General features: G+C 44.3%; 1 protein-coding gene across 1 annotated transcript in view; it reads left to right on the top strand.

Annotated features, from left to right (window-relative positions):
* Positions 1-12193: 12193 nt before the first annotated feature.
* Positions 12194-24525, top strand: part of LOC144497645 (serine/threonine-protein kinase 32B-like) — a 193363-nt gene continuing 181031 nt past the window's right edge. The window contains exon 1 of the mRNA XM_078222893.1: positions 12194-12241. The gene's annotated coding sequence lies outside the window, so the exon portion shown is untranslated. The remainder of the gene's footprint in view (positions 12242-24525) is intronic.

A 24525-nucleotide genomic window follows, 5' to 3' on the forward strand; every position in this document is an offset into this window, starting at 1 on the left:
TTAAGTGCTCTCTGAAATAGTCTAGTAAGCCACTTAGTTGTATTCAACTGCTACAAATGGCAGGGGCTGCAGTGATTCAAGAAGGCAGCTCACCGCCACCTTCTCAAGGGCAACTAGGGATGGGCAATAAATGTTGGTCGAGCCAGAAACACCCACATCCCATGAATGATGTTAGGAGAAACTATTTCTCTCGGAGGGTCATGAGTCTCTGGAACTCTCTTCCTCAAAAGGAAGCAGAATATTTGAATATTTTTAAGGCAGAGCTAGATAGATTCTTGATTAACAAAAAGGTGAAAGGTTATCAAGGGTTGGCAGGAATGTGGGGTTGAGGTGACAGTCAGATCAACCACGATCGTATTGAATGGCGGAGCAAAACAGATCCTCGACCTCTACCAGTTCCCCCAGTTCCATCTTGTGTAAGCCCTGGGGCAAATATTTGTCACTTCAGCCAAGCTTCTAAATCTATGTTTTTTCTTAATTCTGTTTTCTTTTCTTACCGTTTTTCCTAATATATAAAATAATTTTTGTCATTGCTCAGGGCAATGATGTGATGTTACATCATGGAGGCAATTGTAGGTGCTGCAGCAACATAGAGGATAATGTCCTTTCGGGGAGGAAATCTGCCGACCTCACCTGGTCTGGCTGAAATGAGACTCCAGACCAACACCAATGTGGTTTCCTCTCAAATGCCTTCTGAAAAAATCTAGCAAGGCATTCAGATGTATCAGACCACTAAAGAAAAGCCGATTAGGAACGAAACCCAGCAAACAACAATAGCTTAGTCCTCCTTACTAACATCTTTATGGGAGCTTGTGCTTGTGTATGGTTTTCCTCCGGGTGTTTCAGTTTCCTCCCACAAGTCCAAAGATGTACAGGTTAGGTGGATTGGCCATGCTAAATTGCCCCTTAGTATCCAAAGATGTGTGGGTTAGATTGTCCAAAGATGTGTGGGTTAGGTGGATCAGCCATGCTAAATTGCCCCTCCATGTCCAATGATGTGTGCTTAGGTGGATTAGCCATGGTAAAATGCATGGGGTTATGGGATAGGGCAGGGGGCTGAGGGTGGGCAGGGGGCAGCTGGGTACGATCCTCTGTTGGCGAGTTGGTGCATACTCGATGGGCCAAATGGCCTCCGTCTGCACGGTAGGGATTCTAAATAATAGTCTCTGATGTTTCAAGTTTAACTTATTTTTATGACATTGGATTTCAATAGTTTTCTTAATGCTCTGGCATCAGATTCTGAAATTTGGTTTGATTTGCAGTGAAAACTGAGTCACTCTTGATCCCCTAGCCTTGCGTAAATACAAGTTAAGGAAAGAAAAATGTTCTACAAGCCCCAAAATGCCTCTTATGGACCACTGGTTTGGCTGCTGTTGAAGCGGGAAAAGTAGAGCTGGCTGTAACATGTATGGCTGCTAGTTGTCCTCGTTACTCAGTGGTCAAACTTGTCACTTTGAGGGGCCACTGCAGTTTGCGCAAAAAGAAGCCCAAAGAAATGTTTCAATTTAAAAATCTCCTCCTACCCTCTGATCCAGCCTGCAAGCAGTAAGCTGGTGGCCATTTGGTGCCCAAAGTTCACCAGTGACATTGGAATGAGCTTCCAAACCAGATCTGACCTGGACCTTAGACCAGTAATGATTATTCCGCAGAGATACCGTTCTGCCGACTTCACACTGTTCAGGGTGCAAGGTGAATTTCTGAGCCAAGGAATCAGAGGAAATGATATAAATTGATGCATCTATAATGTTAATTAATAAAGTGACCTTCCTGACAACTTTTCCGTTATACCAGACCATCACTTATAATGAAAGCTCTCTTCATAATCCAGCTGTGCCTCAAATTTAAATATCTCATTCTTGGTGTTCAAATGCCCCCCTGCCTTTGTACTTTTCACCCAGAAGGTGGTGAATGTGTGGAATTCACTACCGCAGAATGTAGTTGAGGCCAAAACGTTGTCTGATTTCAAGAAGAAATTAGATATAGCTCTTTGGGCTAAAGGGGCCAAGGCATATGGGAGGAAGGGGGGGATCAGGATATTGAATTTGATGATCAGCCATGATCAAAATGAATGGCAGAGCAGGCTCGAAGGGCCGAATGGCCTACTGCTAGTTCTAGTTTCTATGTTTCCACCCTACAACCTTCCAAGGTCACTGTATTTCTCTGATCCTCACTTTTGCACATCTTTGGCTTCCTTCATTCCACTGTGTATGACCATACTGTTAGCAGCCTCTATGACCAAGCTCTGCCATTTAGTTCCTCAGCCTCTCTCTTTCTCTTCCATAAAGGTCCTCCTTAAATCCAACCTCTGTGACCAAGCTCTGCTATTTAATTCCTAAACCTCTCTCTCTCTTTCTTTCTTTTCAGTTAAGGTCCTCCTTAAATCTGACCTCTCTGACCAAGCTTTTGGTCATCTGTCCCATTATCTCCTTATGTGGCTAACTGTCCATGTTTGTCTGATAATACTCCCTTGAAGTGCCTCAGGTCATTTTACTGTTGCAAAGGCGCTATATAAATGCAAGGTGGTGGTGTTGTTGCTGTGATCATGTTCTCCCATCAGTGCAGAGTCACCAGTGGTATAATTACAAAATGACAAATTTACATGGACAGTTTTCATCATAAATGTGAACGTGGAAATTTAAAAATATGGACAGCTTGTAAGCAAGCTATGTTATCAAGAGCATGGTCTAATCCAATAATCCTTCTATGGAAGGCTATTTTTAGTTTTAATTCCTTGTAACTTATTAAGAGTCTGCACACATTTTTTGATCTACTAAATTCTACTTGTTATCACACTCCATCACATTTTTGTGCCTTTGCTTTCATTTATAAATTCCGATGTTCATGTTTATAATTGTAAGCACTTTATAAACCCTTTAATTTCATGATCTGGCCACCAGATGGCACTATCCTTGCTCCACAAATTCCTCTAAATACTTCCCGAGAAATGTTCAATTCCCATTTATTTTCCCTTAGTAATTGAAATTTCTCATGTCCAAAATTAGGGTTTAAACATTTTTTTTAGAATGAAATGGCATATTTCCCAATAAAGTTATTGATGTTAGACATTAAGTTTCTGAAAAGAGATATGGGGATCGATTTTACCACAAAAATTCTAAGTCCAGGATGGGTGGGAGAATGGGAGAGTTTCAGATCTGTTTTTTGGGCAAGTTCAAAGCATGCAAAGGTCCGTTGATCTCGGGTGGGATTTTCCAGTATTGGGGTGGCTGGAAAATCCCATCCAGTGACTTCACTCTCACTTAAAGGGAAAGGGCCCAGAGTCAATGATGGGGAAGGAACATTTCAATTGCCCAAGGTTCCTGCTGCAAATCATTAATCAGCCACCCTAGAACCTCCTGCACTGTGGAAGTAGATGATTAACTGAAAGGGTACGGAGTAGACATTGAGGGAGCGACAGTTGCCTTAAGCAATACGGAGACAATTTTTTTTTCAGTGATGCATTCTGCACGCAAACATTTGGTAAATTAGGAGAACGCCTACATGAACGAATAACAAGAAACAACCTCCAAATTCAAACCTTTATGATAAAAGCAAATTTCTGCAGATGTTGGAATCTGAAATAAAAACAGAAAATGCTGGAAAATCTCAGCAGGTCTGACAGCATCTGTCTCTTGATGAAGGATCATCCAGATTTGAAACATTGGGGGCAATTCTTCCAGAAGTGCTGAATTGATGGGAAAACCGTTCGAGATCACGACGGTTTTTTTCAGTGCAGTTTCAGACCTGAATCTTCGCAATGCAGAGGTCACAATCAGGAATACATTAAAAACCCAGGGGGGCGGGGCCTATTGCGCTGGAGTCTGACAGTTCTGGAACTCTGCGCATGCGCAGTGACTCCGACCTGTCAGTCTCCCTGTTTGTTGGCCAGCTCAATCGCTGGCCAGCCCGGGACCCCCGCAGTGCTGCCCCTCCCCCCCCCCCCACCCCACAGCTCGATTGCGGACCCCATAACAATTCCTGGGCCAGCCTTGACCCCCCCCCCCTACATCGGAACACCTCGATGTCCAGCCCACCTCCCCAGCAGTGGCGATTCTCTCCCCCCCCCCCCCCCCCCCCACCCCCGCTGACCACCCCCGGGGTCAGAACCCCCCCCCCCCCCCGGGAGGCAGACCACCCCCCCGCTCAGCCTACCCCAACCACTGCCCTCCCTCCAGCCCAGACCAATTGCCATGCAGAGTGGCAGCGGGACCCTCCAACCCCACCAATCGCCCATAGGCCCTGCCCACAATGGGCCCCACTCCCTTGGCACTGCCTGATGCCTGGTGGGCAGTGCCAAGGTTCCCCTGGGCATGGGCACTTTGCCTCTTGGGCAGTGCCAGGGGGCTCAGGTTGGCACTGCCAAGGTGCCCATGCCCAGGGGGCACCACCCCCCACTACCCAACCCCCTGAGGGGCCCCGATTGCCCCCCCCCCTTCATTCCGGCGGGGTCTCCCGCTAGTTCCCCGAGTGTAGGGAACTAGTGTAAACCCCGCCGGAATGAAGTGCTCCTGGCGGGGTGGGAGATACAATCGGGCCGGCAAGTTCCCGATAATCACCATGCAGAACATATTTAAACTATATTAAAAAAAGATTCAAATGACTTACCTGTCTTCCCGCCGGTTCCCAGCATGGTCTGGACTGCGACTGTTCTCCGGCTCTCGGAGACGCGCATGCGTTCCTGGTGCATGTGCAAATGCTGGAAAAAGACCTGATTCTCCCGACCGGACCCGCCAGAAAAGCTGCGGGTCGTGATGGGAGAATCGGGCCCATTAGTTCTATTCTCTCTCCACAGATGCTGTCAGACCTGCTGAGATTTTCTAGCATGTTCTGTTTTTGTGTCAAACCATTGTGGTTGTGAAGAAGAGCTAAATGTCAGCTGATGCTTGAATTAAGTGTGTTCCCAAAGGCAGATTGTGATTTAAGAACTCAGTTCGAGGGCAGCTGATGGTTTTCATTGTCAGCTGTGACAAGAAGTCTCGGACAGGTGACGCAACTCAATTGCTACAATAATGAAGGACCTTGTAAGCTTTGCCAAGGTGTCCTAGTGAAGTAGCTAGCCCAGCCTGCACATGCAATTAGGTAGGCCTGGGATACCAGGGAGCAGGGGCAAAATGTTGCCTAATAGTCATATTCAGGCTGGCATACCTACGTTGGTCCGCTCAATCTTCTTTCTGCATCGGACTAGAGGAATGAAGGTCTTGGGATAGATTGAAGAAGGTTCGTCTTAGAGAAAGTTGAAAGAAGATTTGAGGGAAATATTCAAGATTACATGAAGGATTTAGTAAGAGTTGATGGAGAGAAATTGCTCCCATTGGTGGAAGTGTCGAAAACCAAAGGACACTAATTTAAGGCGATTGGCAAAATTTATTTATGTATTTATTTATTCATTAGTGTCACAAGTAGACTTTTATTAACACTGTGATGAAGCTACTGTGAAAATTCCCTAGCCGCCACACTCTGATGCCTGTTTGGGTACACTGAGGGAGAATTTAGCACAGCCAATTCTCCTAACCTGCATATCTTTGGACTATTGGAGGAAACCGGAGCACCCGGAGGAAACCCATGCAGACACGGGGAGAACATGCAGACTCCGCACAGATAGTGACCCAAGTCAGCAATCAAACCAGGTCCCCTGGCGCTGTTAGGCAGCAGTGCTAAAATATTCAAGATCGTGAAGGATCTAGTAAGGGTTGATGGGGAGAAATCCTTCCCATTGGTAAAAGGGCCGAGAACCGAAGAACACTAAGTTAAGGTGATTGACAAAAGGACCATCAGTGACATAAGGAAAATCTCTTTTTAATGGCAGCAAGTGTTTAGGATCTGGATGCACAGCCTGAGAGTGCGGTGGAGACAGATTCAATCATGGCTTTCATCCTGCAGTGAAATTAACACATTGTCCAACTGTCAGTGCATCTCCGATGTAACCGTGCGAAACATCTGTCTCTGGGACTTAGAGGGTTCATAATCCATCGAAGCATATTTTAAAAAAAATATTGCAGGATTAATTTGTTACACCTAATTTAAAAACTGCCGCAAGCAATTTTACAATACAGCATTGATATTCCCAACCCAGGATATAAAGTACCTGCTCCATTTGAATAAAAAACTTATCATGCAATTTTTTTCTATGTGTTAATACATGTGAGTAATGTTCACACCATGCTTGCAAGTTAGTCAAATGATGTGTTAAAAACTCAGAATTATAAAATGTAATATGTCATGGTAACTTGCAAACAGTGTTTTAAAAATCAACAATTTATCTCCGGTACTTAAAAGTGGGACATAAACAAAATGCTGGAAACAAGTTGGCCGACACCCTTGGAGAGAACCAAAATTAATGTTTCAGATCAATGACCTTACATCAGAACTGAAACATGAACTCTGCTTTTCTCTCCACGGATGCTGTCTGACCTGCCGAGCATTTCCAACATTTTGAACTTCTGTTCCAGATTTCCAGCAGAGTTTTTTTTTGCTTTGGTCCTTAGTACTTCTGGTGTAGGTGAAAATTGCAGTTATTCACTTAAATTGGTCCACAATGTTAGTTGCATTGTTGGCAATCAGACAAGATATAAGCTACTCCGTTTCTAGCAAAGCTATTACACCTGCAATTCCCAAGGAACAAGACACCTTTTTGGTAGTAGCTTACTTGAAAACATATTATGGTTTCTGACAGCCATTTCATACATTGTGTTCTGGTCTTTTACAACAATTAGAACATAGAATCCCTACAATGCGGAAGTGGGCCATTCGGTCCATCAAGTCTGCACTGACTCTCCCACAGAGCATTTCACCCAGGCCCTATCCCTGTACCCCACAACTTTACCCCGATAATTTCCCTAACCTACACTTCTTTGGACACTAAGGGGCAATTTAGCTAATTCCCCTAACCTGCTCATCTTTGGAGTGGGGGAGGAAACCGGAGCACCTGGAGGAAACCCACACTGACGCTGGGAGAATGTCAAGACTCCGCACAGACAGTCACCCAAGGCCGGAATCAAACACGGGTCCCTGGCACTGTGAGGCAGCAGTGCTAACCACTGTGCCACCGTGTCACCACAGTGCAACAAAAGATTCATAAAAAGTGATTGAAAAACATTAATCATGGAAAATATTGACAAATAACTTTTACAACATATACAGAGACAACGATTAACCTGTACAGTGAGCTTCAAGTATTTATTCATTACGAAGATAAAATAATGTTCTTTTAGTACAGACTCGATGGGCCGAATGGCCCCCTTCTGCATTGTAAAGATTCTGTGATTCTGTGAGAGAAGAATTGGAATGCCATCTGAGAAATTATTTGCAGGACAACAAGAAAAGATGAAGGGGTGGCAAAGAGTGGGTCTGAGTTGCTCTTGCAGAGATTTAACACAGACACACCAGGCCAAATAGCTTCCTTTGGTGTTGGAACAGTTGTGTGATGCCATACGAAGATGCTTAAAGGGAATCCCCTTAGTCTCAGAGTAAACTATAAAAATTACGCTAGAGATATTTAAAAGAATAATAAATTTCAACCATGATTCATAAAAATCCATAAAAACGCTCGGAGAACTTTTTGCAGAAAATCTCTCAAAACATTTTGAAAGTCACTCGTAAAAAACAAATGTGTAAAAAGTGAAGACTCACTTGTAGGTTTCCTCTTGGTGGCTTGGGGTTTTTAACTGTCAAGTGAGTTTGACGCACTAGAAGCAGGTCCCAATGCCACATTTGAGCAGGTATTGAAAATTGCCAATGTCCGCTTTATGGGGAAAGAAATGGGGTTTAACATTCTCCCGTTTGACTGTACTGCTTATGCCGAAAAATGGGCCACCAATGCAGAGGAAATTGTAGACTAACGTCAGTTCAGGGACTATTTTGTATCAAAACATTTTCCACTATCCACCCACTGGTTCCTGAAGCCTCTTCCAGCTACTATCTTCTACTCATTCTTCGTCGCCATTACGTATAATATTGCTGGTTTCTTCCGACACTCCATTTCTGAAAATCCAAGGATGGAATTTTTATGGTCTCCTGCCGATGGATTTTCAGGTGGGGGGGGGAGTCTCAAAACAATGCAAAGTACGGCCTCAAACTCGCCCATCCCAACCTGTCGCCCATTTTATTGGGAGGGGGTAGCAGTGGAGGCTTTTTTCTCAGCTTTTTCAGCCTCACAGTTTACCAGTTGCCATCAGTGTTTACTGAATTAGGTAAGTAGTGTGCACGTACTACAGTTTACTTTCTAAATCTAAGGTACTTGATTACAAGATATTTTTGCAGCTCCTCATGCAACTTGAACATTTTTGGCTTTGAGAAAGTGCAGTAATCCAAAATGCTCTTCGGAATTCCCATCGGAACCTTGAACTCCCAACTTGATTACATTTCAGTAAAATAACTGCTTAAAATGTAGAGAAATAAAAGTTTATGGAAATGTAACGGCATGCCAGGCCTTGGGCCTACTGAGACTCTTAAATGGGCAATTAATGGTCATATATGTACCTCATTCACCACCCCACACCCCCAGCTATTTTAAACATAGCAGGGATGGGGAGGGAAAGCCAAGCAGGTTGTCTACATGAACTGGTGGTCAGACAGGAGGGGAAGGGGACCTACATAGAGGTCTCTTTCACTAGTGGAGCCCCTGTCCCCCAACCTGCCAGCCCCCCCCCCTTAACCATTTCCCCCTTGCCTCTCAAACCCAGCTCCCCAACCATCTCAACCCCCTCCTCAATGGGGCCTGCCAGCTAGCTACCACCAATTCCCCAGACTTAAGTGAAGTCTGACTCCATTGGCTCCTCTTCTTTGGCAAAAGCTGTAGTCCCAGCACTGTCCACTGCTCGAACCTGGCGCTGCTGAGGCTACAAAGCTGCTGGCCAATCAGGTTGTTCAGCAGCTCTCTCAAAATCTTTGGTAAATTGCTGCAATGCATCTTGTAGATAGTAAACACTGCTGCTACTGAGCATCGGTGGTGGAGGGAGTGTATGTTTGTGGATGTGGTGCCAGCCAAGCAGGCTGCTTTGTCCTGGATGTTGTCGAGCTCCTTGAGTGTTGTTGGAGCTGCACCCATTCAGGCAAGTGGGGAGTATTCCATCACACTCCTGACTTGTACCTTGTAGATGGTGGATAGGCTTTGGGGAGTCAGGAGGTGAGTTACTTGTCGCAGTATTTCTAGCCTCTGACCTGCTCTTGTAGCCACTGTGTTTATGTGGTGAGTTCAGTTGAGTTTCCAGTCAATGGTAACCCCAAGAATGTTGAAGTCGGGGATTGAGTGATGGTTACACCATTGAATGTCAAGGGGCGGTGGTTAGAGTGTCTCTTATTGGTGATGGTCATTGCCGAGCATTTGTGTGGCATAAATGTTGCCACTTGCCAGCCCAAGCCTGGATATTGTCCAGATCTTGTGGCATTTGATCATGGACTGCTTCAGTGTCTGAGGAGTCGCGAATAGTTCTAAACATTGAGCAATCATTGATAAACATCCAAAGCAATAATGATGTATCCATTCTCTTCCATAAAATCAGGGCAATAATGTGATAAACCAGTATATTCATTGCATGGTATTGAGTCAAAGAGAGCAATGGTTTCCAGGTAGAAGACAGAGGGTAGCGGTGGAAGGGTGTTTTTCTAAATGCAGGTCTGTAACTAGTGGTGTTCCACGGGGATCAGTGCTGGGACCTCTGCTGCTTGTAATATATATAAATGACTTGGAAGAAAACGTAGCTGCTCTGATTAGCAAGTTTGTGGATGATAGTAAGATTACTGGAGTTGCGGATAGTGATGAAGATTGTCAGAGAATACAGTAGGATATAGATAGGCTGGAAAAAGAGGCAGAACCATCAGGAGCCATAGACACACAGAGCTCTGGGAGTACAGGTCCACAGATCCTTAAAAGTGGCAGCACAGGTGGAAAAGGTGTCGAAGAAAGCATGTGGCATGCTTGCCTTCATCAGACGGGGCATCAAGTATAAAAGTTGGCAAATTATGTTACAGTTGTATAAAATATTGGTTAGGCCACATTTGGAATATTGTGTCCAATTCTGGTCACCACACTATCAGAAGGATATGGAGGCTTTGGAGAGAGTACAGAAAAGGTTTACCAGGATGTTGCCTGGTTTGGAGGGTATTAGCTATGAGGAGAGATTGAATAAACTGGGATTGTTCTCCCTGGAAAGACAAAGGCTGAGGGGCGACCTGATAGAAGTTTATAAAATTATGAGGGGTATCGATAAGGCGAACAGTTGGAAGCTTTTTCCCAGGGCGGAAACGACAATTACAAGGGGGGCACAAGTTCAAGGTAAGGGGGGAAAGGTTCAGTGGAGATGTGCGGGGGACGTTTCTTATACAGAGGGTGGTGGGGGCCTGGAATGCACTGCCAAGTGAGGCAGTTACGTTAGCCACATTTAAGACTTATCTTGATAGGCATATGAACAAACGGAGAACAGAGGGATATAAGCGGTTGGTTTAGATAGGACAACGTGATCGGCGCAGGCTTGAAGGGCCAAAGGGCCTGTTCCTGTGCTGTACTGTTCTTTGTTCTTTGTATGATCGCTAGTTTATGCTGAATTAGTTGACCTCAAATCAAACCCAGTAGTTGAGATGTTAATATTCGCCTCAACATCTCCTGGTTGAACAATGGTACAAACGAGTTGATTTGAGTTTCTGTTCAATAGCCTAATTTAGGCCTTTATGTAAATAGAATTAGAATTGGCTCTGATGATGTCCTCCAACACATCTCCTCCAGCAAAAATCAACGTTTTGAGCAGAGGTAGTTTAAAAAAAAGGAAAGTATAAGTAAAACTTATTTCCAGGTGATTCTGAAATTGAAACTTATTCTACAGAGGAAAAAGGAGGATGATTTTCTACGAAATCTTGCAGCTTTCTAGAAATTAGATTTTTTTGACACTTTATTATGTTTAGTGCAGTTGCAGAAGCTTCTCAAATGTTTTTGGAAAATTACCATTGCATCTACATGATTTGCAGTCGTTATTGCAAGATTAGCTTTCTACATTTGATAAACAAGGTCAGATAATTGTTTTTGATTTTTCTTTTTGCACATGATTATATCTGATGAGTAACAAAACATTATTTAAGGGCGGCATGGTGGCACAGTGGTTAGCACTGCTGCCTCATAGCGCCAGGGACCCAGGTTTGATTCCCGGCTTGGGTGACTGTCTGTGTGGAGTTTGCACGTTCTCCCTGTGTCTGCGTGGGTTTCCTCCAGGTGCTCCAATTTTCTCCCACAGTCCGAAAGAGGTGCTGGTTAGGGCATTGGCCATGCTAAATTCTCCCCTAGTGTACCCGAACAGGCACCGGAGTGTGGCGACTAGAGGATTTTCATAATGACTTCATTGCAGTGTTAATGTAAGCCTACTTGTGACAAGTAAGCATTAAAAAACAAGCAACATGTCTCCCCCGCTGTGACCGAGGCCTTCAACCTTGGCTCCGTTCCAAATTTACATGTTGCCCTCGGCAACATCACTCGCAAGCATGCGATCTCCTTCATTAGCACGTAGCTTTAATTTTGTCTTCGCTCTCTATTCCACAATTGTCACTATGCTGTTCAGTTAGCTGTCTAACATCAGGCTCTGAGGAAGCTGGAACATTCCGGTGTTTAATTTTGGCATGGCTGAAGCTACCCTGTTTGGCGCTAATAAGAAAAGTTGTGCCTCAGGCCCTGATTCCATCTCCCTCCCCGAACGTTCATTTAAACCCAAACCACTTGGTGCACAGCCGTGGGACCCTGAGCTGAGCTTTGAATCCCACATCTGATCCAATGCCAAGTCGGCTCACTTCTACCTCCGGGACGTTCGCTTCCCTGTACCTCTGCCTCACCTCTCCCCCACCACCCCCCATGCTGAAAGCCTAACTTTTGAGCCAAAAGCTTTCCCACCCCTCCACTAATGCTCAAAATGCTTTCCAAAGCTTACATTTTCAATTATGTCTGCTGTCACTTCCTCTCGCTTCATCTGTGACGCCTATCACTCCTGCTGTAAACTGCCTCGAGACATTTTGTTGCATGAGAAATTCTATTTAAGTGTAAATTGCAGCTTCAAAGTTACCTCGGGCAATAGTAATGAGATAATGCTCTTCAGAATCTCTTTGAATTGGCTCATTAAGTTATATGTTTATGTCTTTCAAAGATATCTAAAAACCAACTGCAATTGTAATGATTGTGCTAAGTTTGTTTCTTGTGCTTTTCCCTCTTACAGTTAACTTTGACCACTTTCAGATCCTTCGAGCTATTGGAAAAGGAAGTTTTGGAAAGGTAAATTTATTTTTAATGCTCTTTAACAAACAACAGTTGACAGTGCTATATAATAATCACATTTGGACGTATGCAAATAAAGCCTACTCACAAAATAGAATGATCTAGTTAAAGATGCTTCATTTAAAACATCCAATCTCGTTATGCACTGTTAAGTTGGTTGCATCTCTGGAGAAAATATATTATTTTATCCGTTGTAATTAGAATAACGCAGAGTTCAGTATGTTAGCAGCTGGCCCAGTATGGCTATTTGGGAATCCAGATGAGGTTTAATTACATTTTTGATTGATAAATAAAAATCCCTAGTAGATTGTCACAGGAGGGAATGCGGTCTCAATGCTAATATTCGCATGTTGAATGAATAGTCTGCCCTCTTCGTGCGTCTGTTGATAAAATGGTAAAGCAGAATGGAAAGCATTTTCTCATCTGTTTGAGCACTTTACTTTCTCGGTTAGTGCACACTTGTTATCTACTGCCAGAGTGCATACCACGATTAAGAAAAACTCTTGACTTCAGCACCATGGAAACCGCAGCAACACTGGATCAATTGGAATAAGCACCCCAGGCTAGCAGAAGAAAACAAGCCCAATCAATAACTAACCGCTCCAAAGAACATGGGAACACGTTACAGAGGAGTAGGCCATTTAACTCCTTGCGCCTGTTCTGCCATTTGATGAGATCACAGCTGATCTCCGACCTATCGTGGCAAAGGGCAAACAGCATTAAACCACGTTCGGGATAGAGAGATAGGCCAGGCACATCTCGTTGTGAGAGTCAACATTCTCACTAATCACTCTGATGGATCTACCACTCACAGCTGCTGGACAAGAGCCCAGAAACTGTCTTAAGATCTGCTGCATCTGATAAATCCATGCTGAATTCCAAACTTTGATAATTGGGAAAGAATGCAATTTTCTGCACTGAGTTCCTAATGTTCGTGCTGTGGAACGTTTTGAGATATTAAATCCAGGTCAGAATTTATTGGGATTTGGAAACGTGTGGGTCAATAAATGCAAGAGAGCATTGATTTGTTACAGGTCACTTGTGCTTGACTAACTCGATTGCATTCTTTGATGAAGTGATAGAAAGGGTTGATGAGGGTAGTTGTTATGTATTTACACTGAGTTTTTAGTAGTTGCACTAAGCACTGTGTATTAATTTTATTTTATTCATTCATTGGACATGGCCATCGCAGGCTGGCCAATATGCCCATCCCTAGTTGCCCGAGGGCAGTTGAGAGTCAACCTCATTGCTGTGGCTCTGGAGTCACATGTAGAAACATAGAACCTAGAAGCAGAAGTAGGCCATTCAGCCCTTTGAGCCTGCTCTGCCATTGATTACTATCATGGCTGATCATCAAATTCAATATCCTGATCAACCCTTCACCCCCATATCCCTTGAGCCCAAAAAGCTTTATCTAATTTCTTCTTGAAATCAGACAACATTTTGGCCTCAACTACTTGCTGTGGCAGTGAATTCCACACATTCACCACTCTCTGGGTGAAGAAATTTCTCCTCACAGTTTTAAAAGTTCTACCCCTTCTCCTCAAACTATGATCCCTAGTTCTGGACTCCCCCCACCATCGGGAACATTCTTTCTGAATCTACCTTGTCTAATCCTGCTAGAATTTTATAAGTTTCAATGGGATCCCCTCTCACTCTTCTAAACTCCAGTGAATATAATCCTAACCGACTTAGTCTCTCCTCATATGACAGACCTGGCACCCCAGGAATCAACCTGGTAAACCTTTGCCATACTCCCTCCACAGCAAGGACATCCTTCCTCAGATAAAGAACGAAAACTGCACACACTACTCCAGGTGTGGCTTCACCAATGCCCTATACAGGCCAGACCAGGTAAGGACAGCAGATTTCCTTCCCTAAAGGACATTAGTGAACCAGATGGGTTTTTCTGGCAATCGTTTCATGGTCATCAGTAGATTCTTAATTCCAGATACTTTTCATTGAATTCAAATTCCACCATCTGCCGTGATGGAATTTGAACTTGGGTTCCCCAGAACCTTAGCTGAGCTTCTGGATTAATAGTCCAGCGATAATGCCACTAGGCTATCATCTCCCTGAATATATTCATGTAGTCAGTGGAAGTCACTCTCAGGTCATTAGCACGGCAAACTATCAGAGTGAAGAAACAGTCAGCAATGAACACACCTTGTAAATAAAGCTCCGTTAGTTTTTAACCCTCTGTGATTCCTTGCATCAACACCACCTTACATGATGAGGACTTTGAACGGCACTTGCTAGTCACCCAAAAGGTCAATGGACTTAACAAAAAAGTCAGAAAAGAAGACTTAGAAGCTTTTGTATGTGCTCCAGACATCATGGACGAGGTGGACATGAGTAATGGTCTTTGGCAGAGAAATTACAAAACTGGGGGTGTTTGAAGGTTGAAACTTGGGTTGTTGTCTTGTTTAAATGGCAAAAGCAAGGTAGTTGCTGAAAATACATTGCAAAGTGGGCATACAGGGAACCTCTACTAGGAAAAAAATGGTAGGAGTTTTTGATGCCGCAGGGCCTTTTGAAAATGTGGAGCGATGGGGCTCCAAAGCTAAGCATTTTGACTATTTTGCGCAGGCAAATCAAATAGCAGATGATATTCATGTTCCCACGTTCCTGAGCGTGATGGCGGGAGGTGGGGAGGGGCGGGGGGGGGGGGGGCAGTTCAGTCTTCTCAGAAGTTTAGTGCAACTGGAAAAGCCAGGCACCAAAACATATATGAACAAATTGCAGAGATTCTATTTACGGAAACCTTTGGTGATTGCAGAGCGCTTCAGATTTCACAAAAGACATCAAAAAGAGGGGGAATCAATTGTGCAATTCATGGCTGTATTAAAAAGACTCGCAGAATACTGAGATTTCGGTGATGTGCTGAATGATACAATTAGGGACAGTTTGGTCTGTGGTCTGCAAAGTGAGGCAATACAGAAATGGTTGTTACCCAAGAGTAACCTTGCCCTGAAAAAGTTCATGGAAATTGTTGTTTTGATAGAGCTGGCTGTGAAAGAAGCTCAGCAACTGAGTTTGAATACTCAGACACACATGGATCAATGCCTTAGAGTTTAGAAACTTGTACAAGTCACCGATATGCAAAGCCAGGGCATTCAGCTGAGGCTTGCTGGTACAGGATATAATATACAGAAGCTGTGGGAAACAAAAGCCACATAGAATGTGCCTGCTGGAAAAAAAAGCAGGCTATGAGAAAAGTAATAAGGAGCAAGAACAAACCAAAACAGCATTTAAACAGAAGTGTACTTCCCTACAGTGCAGAAGAAGCCATTCGGCCCATCAAGTCTGCACCGACTCACTGACACAGTATCTTAGCCTGGCCCTCTCCCTCATCCTATCCCTGTAACTCCACACATTTATGATAGCTAATCCATCTAACGTGCTGTTCAAAAGGGTCGAGAGAAACAAAGCGACTCTCGGTCTGAGGACAAATTATCACTGAATATGCTAGCATTGCTAGTGCTATGAATAGATACTGGGTCCTTCCACTGCTGGATGGATAGCCAATAAAGATGGATGTTGACAGTGTTGCAGCAGTCTCACTGGTGCCCGAGGCTTTATATAAGGAAAAGCTCAGGCATATTTCCTTAAAAGCTTCAAGAATAGTGTTGAAGACATACAAGTGACATGAAGTGGTTCCACTAAAGGACCGCATTGACGTAGCGGCACAGTGGCAGAGTGGTTAGCACTGCTGCTTCACAGTGCCAGGGACCCGGGTTCGATTCCTGGCTTGGCTGACTGTCGATGCCTGCGTGGGTTTCCTCCGGGTGCTCCAGTTTCTTCCCACAGTCCAGAGATGTGCTGGTTAGGCGGATTGGCCGTGCCAAATTCTCCCTCTGTGTATCCAAACAGGTGCCAGAGTGTGGCGACTAGGGAATTTTCACAGTAACTTCATTGCAGTGTTAATGTAAGCCTACTTGGGACTAATAAATAAACTTAAACTGAATGGGCGAACAGCAGATTTGTTTTTTCATGTAGTAAAGGGCAATTATCCAGCATTGATGGGTTGAACATGGTTCGAGGCAATTTGACTGAACTAGGTCGAAGTCAATGTGATGACTAATCGAGAATCAGGCCTCACAAAAAATCTAAAGAGACACACGGTTGTGTGTTTGATGGAGAATTGGAGAGTATGAAAGACATTGCCGTTAAATTGAAGATTAAAGAAAGAAGCCAAGCAAAATGCTTGAAGACAATGTCTGTACAGGATACTGTGAGGCCTGAATAGAGTGGATGTAGAGAGGATGTTTCCACTAGTAGGAAAAACTAGCACCAGAGGGCGGAACCTCTGGCTAAACGGACGATCCTTTGAAACAGAGATAAGGATGAATTTCTTCAGCCAGAGAGTGGTGAATCTGGAAATCTTTGCCGCAAAAGGCTGTGGAGGTCAGGTCATTGAGTGTCTTTAAGACAGAGATAGATAGGTTCTTGATTAATAAAGGGATCAGAGGTTATGGGGATGAGAAAAATATCAGCCATGATTGAATGGTGAAGCAGACTCGATGGGCCGAGTGGCCTAATTCTACTCCCATGTCTTATGGTCTTGCCCTACACTATCAGACTGAAAATGGAGGCTGACTTGGAATGACTGGTGAAGACAGGAGTCTTGGAACCTGTCAGCATTCGTGAATGGGCTATACCAATAGTGCCAGTCATCAAAATGGATGGATTCGTACAGTATTGTGGAGACTTCAAGTCACCCTTAATCCAGTGTTGTGTTTGTGAAACAATACCCAATACCTCAGATAGATAATGGATCAGATCCTGAGTGGACTGAGTGAAGTCCAGTGCTATGTGGATAACACACTAGTCACTGGAAGAATTGAAGAGGAACATCTTCAGAATTTGGATGCTACTCTTCAGAGATTGAAAGACTATGGATCGAGTGTCCGCAAGGGTGGCACAGTGGTTAGCACTACTGCCTCACAGCTCCAGAGACCTGGGTTCAATTCCCGGCTTGGGTCACTGTCTGTGTGGGGTTTGCACGTTCTCTCTGTGTCTGTGTGGGTTTTCTCCGAGTGCTCCTGTTTCGTCCCAGAGTCCAAAGATGTGTGGGTTAGGTGCATTGGCCATGCTAAATTGTCCCTTAAGTGTCCTGGGATACGTAGGTTAGAGGGATTAGCGGGTAAATATTTGGGCTTAAGGGGATTGGGCATGGGTGGGATTGTTATCGGTGCAGACTTGATGGGCTGAATGGCCTCCTTCTGCACTGTAGGGTTTCTATGATTTCTATGAAGGACAAGTGTGAGTTCTTTCAGTCCTCCGTTCAGTATTTAAGACATATGATTGATGCCACGGGCCTTCACAAATCTCCTTCAAAGGTCAAGGCTATCACAGAGGTGCCAGCTTCTCAGAATATTAACCAGTCGCGATCCTTCCTAGGAATGTTAAACTACCATGGAAGGTTTGTTTCAAATTTGGCAACCATTTTAAATCCATTGCATGAACAAGTAGTGGAAGTGGTCGGATCAATGCAACAATACCGCTGACCCCGTTAATGGGGGACCACCTCTGCCGCCGTGGAACATGCTGAGGCAGAGGGGGCGGTGGGGGGCCGGGGGGGGGGAAATCATGTCCCAAGACTAAGCCATTAGAGAAGGTAGGTTGGGAAGTGGGATAGTGGGTTCAAGCATTTCCACAGAATCTTTCTTGCATGGATTCACTATTTACGATCTAATTTAATTCTTCTGAAGAAGGGATCAAGAGTACTGTAATCAAGTTTACTGATGATGTGAAGCTAAACGGAAATGTATTTAGCTCAGGGGAATTTGGAATAAGGAAGAATAAAGAAGTCTTGCCACAATGGTATAAAGATTGGTGAGATCACAGCTGGAGTACTGTGCTCTGTTTTGGTCTCCTTAGATAAATAAGGATATAATTGGTCGGTGGCACAGTGGTTAGCACTGCTGCCTCACAGCGCCAGGGACCCGGGTTCGATTCCCGGCTTGGGTCACTGTCTGTGTGGAGTTTGCACGTTCTTCCCGTGTCAGTGTGGGTTTCCTCCGGGTGCTCCGGTTTCCTCCCACAATCCGAAAGGCGTGCTGGTTAGGTGCACTAACCTGAACAGACACCGGAGTGTGGCGACTAGGGGGATTTTACAGTAACTTCATGGCAGTGTTAATGTAAGCCTTACTTGTGACTAATAAATAAACTTAAGTTAACTTAATTGTATTGGAGGCAGTACAACGAATGTTCAATACATTGGGAAGGTTATCCCATGGAGAGAGGCTGAGTACATTGGGTTTATTTTCACTGGAGGTGAGAAGAGTGAAAGCTAATCTCATTAAAACATACAAGATTCTGAAGGAGCTTTGACAGGATTGACACAGAGAGGTTGCTTCCCCTGCCTGGGTAATCTCATGATGTGGAGATGCCGGCGTTGGACTGGGGTAAACACAGTAAGAAGTTTAACAACACCAGGTTAAAGTCCAACAGGTTTATTTGGTAGCAAAAGCCACACAAGCTTTCAGAGCCTTAAGCCCCTTCTTCAGGTAAGTGGGAATTCTGTTCACAAACAGGGCATATAAAGACACAAACTCAATTTACAGAATGATGGTTAGAATGCGAATACTTACCACTAATCAAGTCTTTAAGATACAAACAATGTGAGTGGGGAGAGCATCAAGACAGGCTAAAGAGATGTGTATTGTCTCCAGACAGGACAACCAGTGAGACTCTGCAGGTCCAGGCAAGCTGTGGGGATTACAAATAGTGTGACATGAACCCAATATCCCGGTTGAGGCCGTCCTCATGTGTGCGGAACTTAGCTATCAGTTTCTGCTCAGCGACTCTGCGCCGTCGTGTGTCGTGAAGGCCGCCTTGGAGAACGCTTACCCAAATATCAGAGGCCGAATGCCCGTGACCGCTGAAGTGCTCCCCAACAGGAAGAGAACACTCTTGTCTGGTGATTGTCGAGCGGGGAATCTCAAACAGAGGGGGCACAGCGATGTGGGGTAATTTCAGATGAAGAGAAATATCTTCACTCAGAGGATTGTGAATCTTTGGAATTCTCTACCACAGAGGGTTGTGGATGCTCCCGCATTGAATAAATTTGAGATTGGGGTAGCAGATTTTTGGTGATCATTTTGATGATTCTTAGACATTTACAACACAGAAGGAGGCCATTGGCCCATTGTGTACATACTAGTCAACAAAGATCTGAATACACTAATCCCATTTTCCAGCACTTGACCCACAGCGCTGGAGTTTATGGCAGTGCAAGTGAATATTTAAATACTTCCTAAGGTGGAGTTGAGGCAGAAGAGAAGTCGTGATAATACTGAATAGCGGAGCAGGTCCGACGGGCTGTCTGGTCTACACTATTCCTATATTTATGTTCTTATGTAATCATCCCTGTTGTAAGTCAGCAATTTCTACTTGTCAACTGTAACTTAAATGGAAACCTGTGGTTTTAATTTACAGAAGTTGATAGATCAGTTCTATATTTTTGGCATATCTGCATTCCTTGTCGCGGTTTGTAATTATTACGATGTTGGCATGCCAATATGGCTCAATTGATATAGTTGCAAAGATACTGCAGTTAAGTTATTGGGTGGGATTTTCGCCCCGAAAGTGGAAAATTCCGCCCGAGGTCAATGGACGTTTCCATGGTCCGCCTCTTACCCGCTACGATTCCCTTGGCGGGTAGAATGGGAAAATCTGCCCCATTGTGTTTCCCAGATTATTTCCATATATCCTCAAAAGTTCCATTCATCCTTGGATTTCACTTTAAATTCAAGACATCCTCACTCATGGGAATATATCCTTTACACAACTTCAGTCTAATTCTTCTAGATATGACTCAGTATTTAACACAGATCATGATACTACCTTCAGTTGTCAAATATTATTGTTCCAGCCCATCTTAAAGAAATTATTTTGAAAGATGCACACTTGTCAATGGAGCATGAATCAGATAGTCAAATGGATGTGAAGAGACAAGGTGTAACTCTCTCAACTCATCCACCTATCTATCAATCAACCACAAAATAGTTATTCAATTCACAAAAACCTGGTCCCACCCTCCCGCTCATCACAGCGACTGGGCATACAAGGTTTTTACTCCAAAAAATTGGGAAGAACCTTTTTATCATTTCAAGCTGCAAGATCCCAGGATAACACTGAAGTCTGAACTGTAGGCAAAAGACAGGCATGAAAATTTGGTCAGTGACAGTTTGGTTTTACTTGATAGGTTGATGTTAAGGAGTGCTTTATGGAATGTCTTACTTGTCTGTGGTTTATACCTGCAAAGTTTTTTGTACTTAGTGTCTTGCCTTCAATATTTGCACATAGAAACATAGAAAATCATAGAATCCCTACGGTGCAGAAAGAGGCCATTCAGCCCATTGAGTCTGACCATCTACAATACCATCCAGGCCCTATTCCCATAACCCTCTGTATTTACCTGCTGATCCCCTTGACACTAAGGGGCAATTTAATATGGCCTACTAAATTGCCTCTTAGTCTCAGGGGGATCAGCAGGTAACTGGCACATCTTTGGACTGTGGGAGGGAACCAGAGAACCTGGGGGAAACCCACGCAGACACAGGGAGGACATGCAAACTCCACACAGTCAGCCAAGGCCAGAATTTAACCCAGGTCCCTGGCGCTGTGAAGCAACAGTGCTAGCCTCCGTGCCGCCCCCACGCGGGACAAGACATACAACCAACATTAAGAGGGAAATAGTTAAGTATTTCCAAATAATGGATGTAATAAGTGTGAGGGAGTAAATAGAATTGGAATAGATAGCTGAAGAGCTAGCACCAGTAGAGATCCAATGGGTCAAATGGCCATCTGATATTACTTTTGATGATTGAATTATAGAAATTATTTTGAACACTTTGAAGATGGAGTTTTGTAGGATGTTCTTCCCATCACCAAACTAAGATCGATGAGCAGATTATTGCTGCGCAAATGCCACTTGATAGCATTGTCAAAAACACCATCCATCACGTTGCCGAATGTCGCGAGTGGATTGTTGGGGCAGTTAATGGCTGGTTTGGATTTGTCCTGCTTTTTGTGGGACAGACCATAATTGGGCAATTTCCCACATTGTCGGTTAGATGTCAGTGTTGTAACTGTACTGGGACAGTTTGACTCAAATCGTGATTCATTCTAGAGGATGTCTTGAGTACAACAGCTCAGCTGTCATTGGGGATGGTAGGCTTTGTTATAATAGCGTGCTCAGCTGTTTCCTGATATTATGACTAGGATTCTGATCTCATTTACCCCACCAGCACTGCCAGTGAGAATGGAAAATTTGGCACTCAACCAAAACTCCATTCACTGCAGCTGGACTGGATAATCCCAGCCAGGGGAGAGGTCGGAGAATTCCAGCCATTGCTTGAAACAAACTTTGCACATGCATGTCCCTAAGACTCCAGAAGTTTTACTCAATTTCTTCTTTCATTTAGGCAAGACTATTAGTCCTAGATTATGGAAAGATTGCCATTTCCAGAGTCCAGTAACAATCTCAAACACTCCTTATTTATGTATTACATGCCTACTTGTAAAGCTTACCATCCCTAATGCCGGCAGTCCCCCCCATCCCCCACCCCCTCAGCCCTGCCAACACTTCCATGTATAATGTGCCTTAACTCCAATCTCTTACTGCGCTAGGGTAATAATCTTTTTGTACCACATGGCCATTCTGAGTAAGATTTTAAATAGGGACGGCCTGGTGGCATAGTGGTTAGCACTGCTGCCTCACAGCACCAGGGACCCAGGTTCAGTTCCCAGCTTGGGTCACTGTCTGTGTGGAGTTTGCATGTTCTCCCTGTGTCTGCGTGGGTTTCCTTTGGGTGCTCCGGTTTCCTCCCATAGTCCGAAAGACTTGCTGGTTAGGTGCATTGGCCATGCTAGATTCTCCCTCAGTGTACCTGAACAGGCGACGGAGTGTGGTGACTGGGGGATTTTCACAGTAATTTCATTGCAGTGTTAATGTAAGCCTACTCGTGTCACTAATAAATACACTTTAAACTCATTCTGAGTAAGCAACAAAGGCACCAGCTTGAAAAGAAAAGGATCTTATTCTAAGTATGGAAATTGGAGTTCAATGATATCATCATTGGAACAAGCCATGACATGGTTTAACACCTTGGCCGGAATTTTAACGGCATTCTCCGTTGGCCTTGGGCAGGATCTTACGAGCCTCGGGCTGGCAAGGCGGTAAAATTCCAGTACTTGTCCTTTGAGAAGTCTCAGGCCAACTGGGCCACAGGAAATCTCAGCATGTTTGGAAAAAAAACAACTTTGGCCAAAGATCAGGTTTGCTTGATTGAAGATCTTTCAGAATATTAAAGGTTAAATCTCTGCAGGCCATTTGGCCACAATCTGCAGCTGGAATTGGTGCAGACTTGGTGTAAACCCTGTAGGTGAGGTAGAGAATGGTGCCCAAAGAAACATGGCAGTCGAACTTGCATCTGGAACAACCTAGCGTATCGGACCCACGGAGGCGGAATGCAACAGAAAATCCTACGTGAGTAATGTATCCCTCTTTCACCAACATCCTTAAACTGGATGGTTTGTTGGTTCAAAAACAGAAAATGCTGGAAAATCTCAGCAAGTCTGACAGCATCTGTGGAGAGAGAATAGAGCCAACGTTTTGAATCTGGATGACCCTTTGTCAAACCTCAGCTCGAAACGTTAGCTCTATTCTCTCTCCACCGATGCTGTCAGACTTGCTGAGATTTTCCAGCATTTTTCTGTTTTTGCTTCAGATTCCAACAGTATTTTGCCTTTATCTTTGTGGTTTGTTGGTTGCTGCTTTCCAAATCCTGCAGCAGATGTCCGGCACATCTTCAGGCCTCTTGGGGCTGAACTCCTAGTTTCTCTCCTATTTTTAGGTAACTCTGCCTGCAGGGATTGGGAGTGCCCACAAGCCAGTTCAGGAGGGCAGCAAAGAGGACTGGAGAAGAACTGCTTCTTCTGCTTTGCAGTTCTTACTCCTGGGTGTGGTTGCACTTAGGAATGGGGTATTCCCTGATTGGAGCTGAGAAGCAGCCCAAAGTCAATGACACTGCTTAAGTGGAGGCGGCCCAACAAATCATGTGACCCTCCCCATCCAACAGTTATGAGCAGTGGAGGGAAAGGTTCCAGATGAGTGAAGGATGCCAAGCTAAGATTTTCTTTCCCACCTCATGCTGCTTCGGTAAGCAAAGCAACCTTTCCGACAATCCAGGTAGGCATGTGTAGCTCATGCTGCTGAAGGGTTCATCTTGTTGCAGTGCAAAAATATAATGTAACATACAAACCTTACTTGTTGGAGCACTGCCCGTCCTGTAATTATAGGTTCCGTTCATGCTGTGTGTTTCTGGACTCGTACAATGGGCAGGTGTGCTTGGTACTTTCACGGAAGCATTGTTCCCTGATCTTTCAAAAGTGAGTGTATAATTAATAAAAGCAAATGACTGCGGATGCTGAAATCTGAAACCAAAAGAGACAAAGGGTCATCTGGACTCGAAACGTCAGCTCTTTTCTCTCCTTACAGATGCTGCCAGACCTGCTGAGGTTTTCCAGCATTTTCTCTTTTGGTGAATATATAATTGTTTTTCATATGTTTCCAGGAAAATGCTGCTGATAATAGGCAGGGACAGATCAAAGCAGCAATCAGCCATTAATTCCCAACTGCTGAGGCAATTTGTGACTAGCTAGAGGACATCGGAGGCTGAGAGAAAATTTGCCAAAAGTATTCAAAAGCATGAGGGCTCTGGAGAGAGTAGCTAGGGTGAAACATGTTCCCATTGGTGGAAGGATTGAGAGCCAGAGGTCACTGATTTAAGGTGATTGGCAAAAGAAGCAATGGGCGTTTGAGTCAACCACGTCTCTGTGGGCCTGGAGTCACGTGTAGACCAGTCTAGGTAAGGATGGCAGATTTCCTTCCCTACAGGACATTAGTGAGCCAGGTAGGTTTTCTGACAATCGACAAAGGTTCCGCAATGGCGAACATTTGTTTACAGAGCGAGTGGTTAGGATCTCGAATGCACTGCCTGAGATTGTGGCGGCGTCTGGTTCAATCGCTTTCCAAGGAGAATTGGGTCATTATCTAAAGAGGAAAAGTTTCCAGGGTTACAGGGAAAAGGCAGAAGAGAGGCATTAGGTAAACTGATCTTGCTGAGAGCCAGCACAGACATGATTGGCTGAATGGCTCCTCCTATGCTGTAACCATTCTATGATCGTTATATGATTCTATAACCTGCTTGGAGAGGCCAAAGGTGAAGAGGCTGGCTGGCAATTTTTAACGCCCTCTCAGGATAATTTAA

Source organism: Mustelus asterias, chromosome 1 (assembly GCF_964213995.1).
Source record: "Mustelus asterias chromosome 1, sMusAst1.hap1.1, whole genome shotgun sequence".
Lineage (NCBI taxonomy): Eukaryota > Metazoa > Chordata > Chondrichthyes > Carcharhiniformes > Triakidae > Mustelus > Mustelus asterias.